Source organism: Macaca mulatta, chromosome 10, assembly GCF_049350105.2.
Source record: "Macaca mulatta isolate MMU2019108-1 chromosome 10, T2T-MMU8v2.0, whole genome shotgun sequence".
NCBI classification, from domain to species: domain Eukaryota; kingdom Metazoa; phylum Chordata; class Mammalia; order Primates; family Cercopithecidae; genus Macaca; species Macaca mulatta.
The window spans coordinates 18671898-18684294 of NC_133415.1; the positions used below are offsets into that span (position 1 = coordinate 18671898).

Below are 12397 nucleotides of genomic sequence, written 5' to 3' on the forward strand. Positions count from 1 at the left end.
TTGGTTGGGCCAAAAATGTCAGAGTGCATGGTGAAGCCTCTCAACAAACCTTCCTTCTGGAGGAGCTGTGGGTGTGGGAAGCCAGCACTGATGTGCAGAGTGAGAAGCGAGAGCTATGGAATTGGCAGGCCTGCCTGGGCCAGGGTCAGTGCCCGGGGACCGGCATTGTCCTGGCTGGAGGAGGGAATAGCCAGTGGCCAGCAGTCTGTGAAGAGGCTGGGGTAGAGTGAAGGCCAGACCCAGGCCAATTAGGGTCTGATGAAAACCAGGGCCGTTTTTCACGAAACAGGAGGCGGGCGGCCCCGCTGCAGTGGGGATGCTGGCTAGATAGAGCATCTGGCACCGATCAATTCCCAGGCCAAGAAGCGAGCCTACATGTGGGTGCAAATGAAATGCCGAAGGCCCGGGGGCCCCCGCCCCCTCTGTCTTTGCCGTAATGAAGTGCCAATTGGGAGCCAGCTGGGCAAAGGGGACATGTTTCCTTGCTGCGTCCACTGTTTGGTAACAATTACGGGCATTCTTTCGGCACCAACAGGAACAGTAAGCTGGGGGAGCAATTCTTTGAACCACCAGGCATGATCATGAAAGGAGGGTTTACATCAAAGAGGGTATCGGTAATGTTCAACGCACCTCATGTGTCTCTGGCCGGGGACTAAAGCCGGCAATGGGGTGGGGGAGCTGCTAAGAAGTGCCGAGTTGAATTAAGCAGTTCCTCTTTCATCCCTGCCCGTCTTCTTCAGCGGTACCCTCTGAGGGTAGAAATGGTGCCAGTTTCGGCTGGTTCCATGTGCCAAGTTCAAGTCCGCTATAGGGAGGAGGCTGGTAGTCTCCTCCAACCCTCAAGCCTGCCCCTGGGGCAGTGGGGAGGTAAGGACCAATGTACCCAAGATCCTTGTTTTTGTCTTTCCCTCCTCATTGCGGGGCCCCCCAATGAGAGGCGAAGAGTGTGAATCTCCTTATGTGGCTGTCTCCCCCAAGCTTGGCTGATGTACTCTTCAGCCCTACACCCCTCCCCACCGCTGGCTCCAGCACTGACTCTGGGAAGGCTCAGTCCAGCGTGCTGATGAGGCAAACACAGGGAAGGAAAGAGCTCCGTCTCTCCCAGAACCGGCCAAGAAGTCTACAGTGGGCAGGCAAGAACTCCCGCTGGATGGGGAAACCTTGGTTCTAACTGCCTGGACCACTGAGTCATGGGGTAGCATCAGGCAGGTCGCTTCCTGTCCCTGGGCCTGTTTCCCCAACTGGGAAGCAGAGAGACCAAATAAAGGCCCTTAAAGTCTGCGCATGGGTATGCCCTGCCTGTGGTCTAGAAAGCTCATCTGGAAGAGTAGAAAAGACTTCTTTCAGTTCTGCTCCCTCTTTCCCGGGCGCATAGCACCCAGCCAGGGGCTGGATCTCTGACCTTTTTCTGAGGCTGGCTCTAACACAGCAGCCGGCAGATGGCAGAATTTTTTAGAGGCCTGTGTCTCTGAAAGATTTGCTACTTCACATCAACATAAAAGAATGTTGACCTGAGAAGCTGTCTGCTCCTAAGTGGCCCTGTAAGAACTTTCCCTCTTGAGTTTCACCCACTTGAAGGCTGGAGCACAGGAGCTAAGTTTGAGTCCAGCATAATCACTCACTAGCTGGGGAACCAGGGCAAGACACTTCACCTGTCTAAGCCTCAATTTCCTAGCTGTCAAAGGGCGTTCTTTCCTGCATTTAACAAATGTTAGAGTTTCAGGTATCTTCTAGGTGGTGAACAAGACAAACAAGGTCTCTACTCTCCTGGTGACTAAGTAATGGAGGAGGAATCAGACCAAACAATAAAACAAATACCCAATATGATGGCAGGTGCTAGGAGGCAAGGGGGAATAGAGAAGGAGGCTGGTAGGAGGGGAAGGGAGTCACGGAAGGCCTTTCTACGAAGGTGACATTTGAGTTGAGACCTTCATGATGAGAAGGGGCCAGCCAGTGAGTATCTGGGGGATGAGGTGTTCCTGGAAGAGAGGACAGCAAGTTCAAAAGACAGTGACAAACTTGGAGCCTGGAGCATTTGAGGAATAGCTAGAAGTGTGTGGCAACAGCAAGGCCAAGGGAGACAGAAGCCAGATCCCATAGAAACTTCTAGAGCTTGCTAAGGAATTAAGAAGCCACTGGAGGGCTTTGAGCAGGACATCGGCGGAGATGCGACTGATACTTTTTAAAGTTCACTGTCTGTTTGTTGGAGAAGGGATTGTAGGGGAGTGGGCGTAAAAGCAAGGGAGTTCATAATAGTCATAACCACCTCTCCCTTGCCCATCTACCCTGGGGATCATTGTAAAGCTCACATGAGATTCCGCTGACACCTAGAAAAGCCCAGAGGCACGGGAGGAGGTAGATATCATCACATGTTTTAAAATCCATTTGTACAAGTAGGAGCTTGCAGGGACTGGCACCAGGGTGTTTGGAACTGTGTTCCTGTATAGATTTCAAGGAAACGGGGTAGGGTGGCAGATTTCTGCCCTGCCTGAGCTATGCAGCTGTCCAGGCCCAGATGAATTCACATATTTAAACTGGGATCTTTGCTATAGGCCACGCCTGGCTCTGTTTTTGCTGCTGGTGCCGGACAGGGGTAAGCTAACACCCAGCAATGTGGAGAAGCTGACACTCCACGCAAAGTCACTCGCTGAATTCCTGGCCAAAGCTCATCTCTCCTGCCCTCACTTTCAGAACCGGGAAGGAAAGAGCAGGAGAGGCTGGAGATTTATTCACTCGGGGATGTTTAACTTCAGAGCAGGTCTCTGCGAGGACAGTGATCAGCAAAACTCCAGCATTCCACTGAGCAAATCTCGGTGCTCAGAGCAGCAGGGATTGAAAGCATCTTGGGTTCTAGCTTGCTTTCATCAGCTGGAGTTTGGAGCTGGAGGCCTGGATTCAAATCCTGTCTGCCTCTAGGTTCCCTCAAGTGGAATAAGAAGATCAGTGGCAGCAGGCTCTTAGGGTTGTCATGGGGATCAAGCGGGAGAGCAGGATGCAAAAACCCTGCTTAATGCCTGCTACATGCGCTCACTCCCCCATGAACTCATTCCGAGTGGCAGGCTTGGGACTGGACAGTGGATGCCCTGGTGCCTGGTAAATGTTCACAGAATCTGAAGACATGTAGTACATTTTATTCCAGCTCAGTTATAATGCTATCTAAGATGCCAGGAAGTTCAGAGAAGAGAATAGTCAACATGATGATACATAGTGAATATCTAGTTCGTTTTTTTTTTTCTTTTAAAGTGTTAACTTCTCAAGATTCTGCCTGTCATCTGTACAATGCAGATACTGAAATTTCCCAAAATTTAACAAAATGGGACTGAGGTTATCTGGTTTTCTACTTTCTCCATGGTCTTTATTTGCTTACATTACCTTTTTAAATTTTATTTATTTATTTTTGAGACGGAGTTTGCTCTGTCTCCCAGGCTATTGTGCAGTGGCACAATCTCAGCTCACCGCAACCTCCGCCTCCCAGGTCAAGCAATTCTCCTGCCTCAGCCTTCTGAGTGGCTGGGATTATAGGTGTCCCCACCATGCCCAGCTAATTTCTTGTATTTTTAGTAGAGATGGAGTTTCATCATGTTGACCAGGCTGGTCTTGAACTCCTGACCTCAAGTGATGCTGCTGCCTTGGCCTCCCAAAGTGCTGGAATTACAGGCGTGAGCCACCACGCTGGGCTCATTATTTTCTTTTAAACTTAAGTAATACAATTTCACTAAAGAAAGGTTGGGAAAAAAAGAAGTCAATAAACAAAAACCTATAAAATAATTGTGTAAATGACTTAAACTCCCACTGTCCAGTTCTAACTATGCTTTATATTTATATTACCTTCAAGACTTTTCCCTGTGCTAATACAAACTTGTGGATATGTCCCCCGCTAATAGAATCATACAAAATATGCTTGGTGATCTGGTTTATTTCAATCCCACTGTATCAGTTCATATAGCTCTGCTTCATCCCTTTGAATGGCTATGTTGTTTTCAATTGCATAGATACAGAAATGTTAGTTGGATGCTTTTATAAACAACTCTATGATAAACATCCTTGTGTGTTTATATCTGTACATACACATATGTACAGATACATGTTTATTATATATAGAAGCATACACACACACACACATAAACACAATTTTTTTTTTTTTTTTTGATACAGAACCTCACTCTGTCGCCCAGGCTGGAGTGCAGTGGCACAATCTTGGTTCACTGCAACCTCTGCCTCTCGGGTTCAAGCGATTCTCTGCCTCAGCCTCCCAAGTAGCTGGGATTACAGGGATTACAGGTGTGCACTACCACGCCCAGCTAATTTTTGTATTTTTAGTAGAGACGAGGTTTCACCATGTTGGCCAGGCTGGTCTTGAACTCCTGACCTGGTGATCCCCCCACCTCCGCCTCCCAAAGTGCTGGGATTACAGGTGTGAGCCACCATGCCTGGCTAACACACACACACATTTTAGCATACTTACCTGATTATTTCCTCTGGATCTAGAAGTTATCTCCTCTTTCTAAACCTGTCATTTTAGTAGTAACTGAATCCAAGTCAGCAGACCTTCTGCCAGCCATCAGCTGGCTACCCTGCAGACCTCTACATGCAGCATCCAGTATAACTAAGGAGGCCCTAGACACAATTTCTCAGGTCCCACGAACTCACTGGTCCCTCCCCCGTGTCCTCCCACCCACTGCCCCGTCCCTACCTCTAGAGGCCAGCTGTTGACCAAACCCGAAAGAAATCCTATCAGCCTGAGTCCTGTCCCTTTTCTGCCCTCATTGGACCCAGCCTGCGATTTCGAAGTTCCAAGGTCTGAGTAGACATCCCAAGACAGGCGGGGCCAGGAAGAGCCTAATCGTTTATGTCATAAAGTCATTGCTCAAGGCCACCTCCCCAAACAAGGTCCCTTTCTGCCTTCTGTGTGCTCCTTTTCTTATAAAAGCACTCTGGTTGTCATGGATTGTAATCTTAGTATTCTGCATGAGTAGGAGCATCTCTGTTGGTCAGAGAGTGAATGCAAACTGCTATGTCTTTGCTCAGTATCAAAGACATCTGCCTCAAACACTGGTTCGGAAGCAAAAGAACAACATCGAAAGCAGAGAAAATGGATCCAAATGTTTCCTATGAAGGGAGTCATCATAACAACCCATTCAACGAATACAAGTAACTTCCTTTTATTTGTATACAGGGAATTTATATCATACATGCATGCCTCTAACCAGTCTGAATTCAATGACATACATATTAATTAATTATGCAAAAAATACATACATATATACACTTCATTTTAAAAGGGCAATTCCTCCCACCCATGGTTCTTCAGTGAGCTCCAGACAGGGATCTGCTGTTGTCTCTGGTGATGCCAGTCCCTATATGACTATGGGGTTTAAAGACAGATCCTGAGATTGTCTCACTCCCTAAAAGCATCTCAGCTGCTCAACCTGAGAGTACTTGACAACAAAAATAAAATAGTGCTCTGTCACAACACTGAAGGAAGAGCTGGCTCAGGTGGAGTTATGGAGAGATGGCACTGTATTTTTTTTTTTTTTTTTTTTTGAGATGGAGTCTTGCTCTGTCGCCCAGGCTGGAGTGCAGTGGCGAGATCTCGGCTCACTGCAACCTCCACCTCCCAGGTTCAAGTGATTCTCCTGCCTCAGCCTCCCACGTAGCTGGGACTTCAGGTGTGTGCCACCATACCTGGCTAATTTTTTGTATTTTTAGTAGAGATGGGGTTTCACCGTGTTAGCCAGGATGGTCTCAATCTCCTGACCTCATGATCCACCGCCTCGGCCTCCCAAAATGCTGGGATTATAGGCGTGAGCCACAGCGCCTGGCCAGCACTGTATTTTACAGGAATGTAAGGGCGTTTTGACTTTCTATGTGCTGACTTCATAAGGCATCACTCCAAGACCCTTAGAGGTATAGGTGTCAAAAGACCTTCACCTATAATCACCTGTGGCAGGGCACTGTGGGGATGCCCCATCTTATAGGAGTGGACATGGGGCTCTGGAGGTACAGTGACTTGCCTTAGACCACTTGGATGGCTGGGGAGTTCATTCTGACTGCACCCCACGTCTTTTCACTCCAAGTCTGGCGCTGCCTCCCCTGCTCCTACACGGTCTGTTAGCACCATGTGAGTCCACCAAGCTTCTTCCCTCAGCCAGTTACCATGCAGCCTGTCCAGAAACCTGCCCTCACGGCCCCCTAAGTTGCTCTTGGCAATGCTTCTCCTTCCCTCTAATTGCTATTCCTGCTGGTGGCTGCTCACCCAATCCCAGCCCACCACCCTCCAGGCCTGGTTGGCTCTGTGCTAATCCACTGAACCCTGGCTGTTTTTGGGCCATGACACAGAGGTCCCACAGAATCCTGGTTTCTGAGAGGAGACTCTCTTTGGCCACCCCCAGGTGCAAATCTGGCTCATCCATTTAAGAGAGAGGCAGAGGACATCCACCCCACCCACAGCTCCCAACAGAAACATCCCTTGTAGCATTGTCTGTGGCAGGTCCCACCTCCTGCAGGGACTTTGGAGACAGAGGAACTCCAGCTTCAGATCCGTAAGAGCAATCAGGTAACTGACCATGGGACTTACAAGTCCCACCAGGAGCCAAAGGGTGGCGCCCAGGAAAGGGATGGGCTATGGTAGCTTCCTATGATCTCTAGACCCAAAAGCAGGGGTCACTTGAGTCCTTGCTTTCCCACCATTGTTCTTTTATCTGATTATCAAATGATGTGTCACCATAGTGAAATTTTATTTTCCAGAAGACACTGCATAAAATTAAAATCATCCAAAATCCCACACCCCAGAAATAACTAGTGTTGATATTTAGTATACAGACATTCAGACTCTTCTCTAAGCATCTGGATGCACATTCATCTCTCTCTCTGTTTTTTTTGTTTTGTTTTGTTTTTGTTTTTAATTGGCTTCTGTTACTCAAAAGTGTACCATAGGGCTATTTGGCATCAACAAAGCACTACCTCAACATCTTTCATGACTTTTTCATTCACCTTTCTTTGGACCATCCGTTATATTAATCCATTTCTATCAACTCTAGCTATGAGGTTCACACCCACCTTCTTTGACTTCTGATTTTAACAGCACAGCACTGATGACACCTTAGCAGTTAGCAGAAGAGGAAGTGCAGATCTTCACTGTATGAACGCACCATAAACTAAGCAGTCTATTTGCAATAGACATTTAGATTAATTTGGGGATAATGTAGCAGTGGACTCCATTGCCTAGTTATTTCTTACGACTACACTTCTAGAAGTAAGATTGCTAGTTAAAGGGTATGCACACGTTTGAGGCTTTTGATGCACAGGAACATACTTCCCTCCCCAGACGTCACACCAGTTGCCTTTCCTCTCAGTGGCCTGTGAAGGTAAGAAACCAGACTCCATGAGGATAGGAAATGCAAGTCCCAGATTCCCCGCGCTGCTCTGCCAAGTCCAGGGACATCATCTGGAAATCCCCAGAGGCATCAGCACATGGAGCACATCCCATGCAGGGCATGCAGGGGAAATGCCCTGTGATCATACCCAGGGAGAGTGAGGAAGACTTTGGGCACAGGAGCCAGCCTCGGAGATGGGGAGTTGGGGAAAGGACAAACAGAGAGAGCTCTAACTTCTTCCTCTTTTTTTTTTTTTTTTTTTTTTTTTGAGATGGAGTTTCGCTCTTGTCGCCCAGGCTGAAGTGCAATCGTGCGATCTCAGTTCATCACAACCTCTGTCTCCCAGGTTCAAGCGATTCTCCTGCCTCAGACTCCCGAGTAGCTGGGGTTACAGGCATGCACCACCATGACCAGCTAATTTTGTATTTTTAGTAGAGATGGGGTTTCTCCATGTTGGTCAGGCTGGTCTCGAACTCCTGACCTCAGGTGATCCGCCTGCCTCAGCCTCCCAAAGTGCTGAGATTACAGGCATGAGCCACTGCGCCTGGCCTCAACTTCTTACAGAATAATCGGAAGCAGGGAGTGGAAGGCAGTGAGTGACAGGGGAACCATGAGGCCCTCTGTCTCCTAGGAAGTATCCCTCCACTGAGTGGGATATACGATGACAAGAGGAGCTACATGGGACTGTGACAAATACCTGGTTCAGGAATCCAACCCCCGGAAGCTGCCTCCCCCCACTCCCCACCTGCTGTGTGACACTGGGAAAGGCCTTCACTTCTCCGGGCCTCCACTTTTCCATCCGATTTGCCTTGCCCCTCCGCTGAGATCATCTTAATTCTGTGATTTCAGAACCAGCCTGAAGACCAGGGCAGACAGGTCTCCACTCCATCCCTGTCTGTTCACCAGGTCATTCACCTTTCTGTGGACCATCCGTTATATTAATAAATCCATTTCTATAAACTCTAGCTATGAAGGCCACACCCACCTTCTTTGACTTCTGATTTTAATAGCACAGCACTGATGACACCTTAGCGGTGAGTAGAAAAGGAAGTGCAGATCTTCAGTGAAACGTAAAGAATGTGCTTTTCAAATTCAGCTTCAGCTCAGCCTTTACTAAAAGTCCCTGTCCCTGCTGGCATCTCTCACCCACCTGCATTCTAAACGGGGTCTTTCCTATTTTGCAATTGGGAAAATGAAGGCTCAGAGTTTACATTTTAGTCAACTAACTCCAGTGGTAAAAGACAGAGATGGGATTCCATCTCTACTTTCTTTGACTCTGAGTTCATCTCTTTCTTCATCCTCCACTGTCTCTAAAACCAGCCCTTCAGAAGAGCCCAGGAGACTGCACCAGTGGGTATTTTTCATGCTCAAAAGTATGAATTCTCTAGTGCAGGGATGAGATCACATTGAAAGAGCATGAAGCCACCTGGATTTCTCAGATTGGTCATGCTTGGCTCAGAGACCTTGAAGCCAATGAACATGTCTCTCCCTATCCTTTATCATCCATAAAATAAGCAGTGAGAGCATCAATTAGCAGTATCTGGCAAACTCTGCTCTTTATTATTCATACATCACTTCTGATCTAATAAGCAAGCAGTTAACCTCCTTTCCTCCTTCCAAGAACCCACATCTATTGACTTGGCTCTCAAACAGGTGTGAGCAAGCTTCTGTGATCTTCCACCCCAGAACATATCCCAAGCCCCAAACCTCCCCTTGGTCCCAGGTGCTCCTTGGTGCCTGGGGGTAATCAGGTCCTGGTGATGCCACGACTTGTGTTCTCTGCACCCCTGCCCATCCCTAAGCAAGCATGTTGCAGAAGCAAGATGTGCCAGCTAAGCATGGGTCAGGAAAAATCTCAGCCTGACCCTAAAGACTGTCTCCATCCTCAAAGTAAATGGGGTTAAGGGGGAAAAAGCCAGCCAGCCAGCCAGCCAGGTGCCCGTGGGTCACGGATTTCAGATGCAGGTTTTCCAGGCCCCTAGGTAATGCTAAACACACAACACACACACACACACACACACACACACACACACACACACGGAGGAGAAAGGAGGAATGCTAAGGAAATGCCCTGTGATCATGCCCTGAGGGTATGAGGAAGGCCTTAGGCATAGGAACCAGCCTCAGAGACGGCCTGAACAGGGTGAGAGGGCTGACTCCGCTCTGCTGAGCCAGGAGCGACACCTACACTCCACCTTCATCAGAATCAAAAAAGCACCCACTCTCGGTGTTGGAAGCTTGCATTACACCCCACACCAAAAAATCCCCTCAAGGCCCTGATTCCCTTGGGCTCCAAAACAAACAAAAAAGCTGATGGGCTTCTCAGGAAGCCATGTGGTAGGATGGATATCACAGAAAACCATGGATGGGAGAACTTCCCTTGGGCCCATGAGCAGAACAGGAAGTCAGGCAGTCAGTGGGCTCCCAAGAAGTTAATATATGCTATGGACAGATAGCAAGTTATGGACAGATAGCAAGATAGCAAGTTAATATACGCTATGGACAACCCAGCAAGTTGGCTGTTTCAGAATCCTCCTCTTTTGTTTTTTGAACTTTTGAAAACAAAAGATGTGCTGGGAGACATGGCCCTAGAGTGTGCTTCCCCCGGGTCCTTGATTGTCCAAACTGCGGAGAGGGAAGGGCAGATCTATGCCAAGAGGGGCACAGGCTGTAGAGGCCACAGCTGATTCGTCTTTGGGCCCTTAGCACTCTGCCCAGCACCTGGAATATGGTAGGTGCTCCATAAACCTGTGTTCAAGGAATGAATCTGTCCATAGCGTATGTATTAATGGGACCTTTAGAGTCATTGGACATCCTTGGGAATCACATACCCGCAGTTGGCTGGTGGTTGAGAAAAAAAGGTAAAAAATAAGATGCAGCCCTCTACATGTTTGGCCTCCTATATGGGGCCAGGCTGGGCCTTGAGAAGGAGACCACAGGACCTGACGAGCAAGGCACCCTGTTCTCTTTGTGTCCTGAGATGCCTGCTCACTAAGCCTCTTTCCAGACCTTTGGTCCTGGGGATCTGCAGTGAGCAGAGGCAGCTCCTTGCAGGTGAAACCCAGCACCCGCCCATGAGGCCAAGCCTCCCCATGCCAACACGGCTTATTTCCTCTTTCACTACCTCATTCCCTAGTGGAAAAAATAAGAAAACAAAATTCCCCTGCGCAACCTGAAACCCTGTGACCCCCTGGCCAAGTGGCAGATCCAGCTCCACCTTGATCCCCTCCACTTTCCTCTGGCTCACCTATACTTAAGAGCAGAGGCCAGCCTCGAGGTTATTTATAACTGTGTCAGAGGAGGAGGAGGCAGGAAATAGGAAATTACGCAGGAGGGGGCTAGGAGTAGCTGTAGGGGCCAAGTGACCCCGCTGGCTGACTTGAAATCCCCTGCCTGCCTGGCCCATGGCTTCAGAGCCCCGTGACAGAGAATTCTTACCCAGCCTGGATTCCTCCTGGTCTCTGAGTCCTACCTGCAGCTCTCTTGCCAGCCACTTCCCCTTCTCTAGATCCAGGTGGAAGCAGTTTTATCCTGAGACTTTCCCCCTGGGCCGGCCACAGTGACATCAGCTTTTCTGACTGCAGTTAATGGTGCAAAAGCTGGAGGCCAAGCAGGAGGCCCAGCGCTGGAGGGGAGACGGACAAACACCCAGCCCTGGGAGCGAATGGGGTGGCAGCAAACACGCGGCTTTTCAAGTCCACCAGCCCTATCCTTCTGTTTCCTTTCCTCGTTTAAATGCTCTGAAAGCGAGAGTCTGAATGGTGACTACTTGAGAACCCAAGACTTCTCCTTAACTGCATCCAGAGGACTCAAAGGGAAGGCCACTCAACCAGAATCACACAGCAGAAGGAGCAGAGCCAGGCCTGGGGTCCCATTTTCCGAAGGCACTGGCCCATTGTCTTTTTTTTCTTTTTCTTTTTTTGAGACAGAGTCTCGCTCTATTGCCCAGGCCGGAGTGCAGTGGCGTGATCTCAGCTCACTGCAACCTCCACCTCCTGGGTTCTAGTGATTCTCCTGCCTCAGCCTCCTGAGTAGCTGGGACTACAGGCACGTGCCACCACACCCAGCTAATTTTTGTATTTTTAGTAGAGACGGGATTCACCATGTTGACCAGGATGGTCTTGATCTCTGGACCTTATGATCCACCCGTCTTGGCCTCCCAAAGTGCTGGGATTACAGGCGTGAGCCACCGCGCCCGGCCAGCACTGGCCCCTTTTACTACACTACCATGCTGCCCCCAGTCCCCGGGCTAGCTAAGACTCTTCCAGTACAAATGTGAGTGCCCCTGATGGACCGCATAGGCTGGATGTGCCTGTCCTTGCTTTGCCCAGCAGAGCCACGTCCAGAAAGATGGCATCCCACCTCAAATCCTACAGACTGCTGCAAAATATCCATCAGCCAATTTCTTCTCCAAAACGCTCTGAGCAGCCACTGAACTGGCAGCGCCATTAATTTTCAGACAATTTCAGACTAAGTTAGGTTACCTTTTTTGGGGGATTTTGTTGCTGTTTAGTTTCAACACCATCATTGACTCAGTGATACTCTAGGGCAAGTGTTCTAATGATCCAAGATAGCTTTTAGGAGAATTTCTGAACCTCTTGAAATTTGTATGCATAGCTTTAATCAGAATCCCAAAGGTGCTCCTATTGGTAAATTAATTAGGACGGTGATACAAGAGAAGTATAGAACAGAGGGGAGAGATCTGGCCCAGATGACCAGGGGACCAGGGTGGCGTTGCACCGGTATGTCCCCTGCTGCTCATTACCTGCTCCCAGAGTGCCTGTCCCCTGGACCTTCAATCAGAAACATCTCACCTTCACACTCACCCACTGTCCTTCAGTCATGTCTTAACGGTATAAACAAGATCCTAGGATTTAAGAATCTGATGTGTGCCCAGAACTGAGCCAAGCAAGATTATAAAACAAGCCATGAGCACAGGAAGGAACTTTAAATCTGGCAAATGTGTGACCTTGAAGGTCACCCTTCCCTTCCTCCTTTTTCTTCTGGTCCCTACAAAACAC

General features: G+C 48.8%; 2 protein-coding genes across 5 annotated transcripts in view; one reads left to right on the forward strand and one right to left on the reverse strand.

Annotated features, from left to right (window-relative positions):
* SYN3 (synapsin III) overlaps positions 1–12397 on the forward strand; it is a 553834-nt gene that overhangs the window by 223665 nt on the left and 317772 nt on the right.
* TIMP3 (TIMP metallopeptidase inhibitor 3) overlaps positions 1–12397 on the reverse strand; it is a 58067-nt gene that overhangs the window by 29829 nt on the left and 15841 nt on the right.